Source organism: Nicotiana attenuata, unplaced genomic scaffold (genome assembly GCF_001879085.1).
Source record: "Nicotiana attenuata strain UT unplaced genomic scaffold, NIATTr2, whole genome shotgun sequence".
Taxonomy (NCBI): Eukaryota; Viridiplantae; Streptophyta; class Magnoliopsida; order Solanales; family Solanaceae; genus Nicotiana; species Nicotiana attenuata.
The window spans coordinates 51,334-52,020 of record NW_017673431.1 but is presented as its reverse complement, the minus strand read 5'-3'; the positions used below and the strand labels follow the sequence as shown (position 1 = coordinate 52,020).

Sequence of the window (687 nt, the reverse complement as noted above, 5' to 3'; positions counted from 1 at the left end):
CAAAATGTTGTTTTAACGCAACAAAGAATGTTGTTGCCATTAATTATATTTTGGTCACATAATTGTGGTTTATGAAAATATTTAGCAACAACAATTATTGTTGCGATAAATTATTATTTTTTCGCAACAATATTAGTTGTGGCAAAAAATATTGGCGGGAGGGCAGGTAATATTCTGTTATAAAGGCTTTTAGCAACAAGTATTGTTGTGGCCACAAAATTATTTTTTGCCAATAATATTCATTTCCTGTTGTACAGCTAGCAACAATAAATATGTAGTTGCTACATACACAATTTACATTTTCTATCCTTTAAAACATCACAAATATATATAAAAATTGATATATGATATATATTTGCAAAAGTCAATACAACTTAAGCACCAAGTATTTTACATACTTTTAAAAACTAAATACCACTAAAACATATGTTTTTACTTATAAAAAATAACAAGAACATCTCCAAGAGTCATATTTCTATTCTAATAACAATTTTAAAAGCAAATTTTCTTCCAATAACTTGTGCATGAACCATATTGCCAGCTACGTTGGTTTACTCACGCTCATCCTACAAAAGAAGATAAATTATAATTATATTTTTTATAAAAAACAGAAAACTATAAACTACACAAGTCCAGACCAAAAGAGAGAATTTGGGCACCAATGTATAATATATATATTAAATCGGA

General features: G+C 26.9%; 1 long non-coding RNA gene across 1 annotated transcript in view; it reads right to left on the bottom strand.

Moving 5' to 3' along the window:
• Positions 1-327: 327 nt before the first annotated feature.
• LOC109216375 overlaps positions 328-687 on the bottom strand; it is a 3,632-nt gene continuing 3,272 nt past the window's right edge. Inside the window, exon 4 of the long non-coding RNA XR_002066477.1 lies at positions 328-566. This is a non-coding gene — a long non-coding RNA (uncharacterized LOC109216375). The remainder of the gene's footprint in view (positions 567-687) is intronic.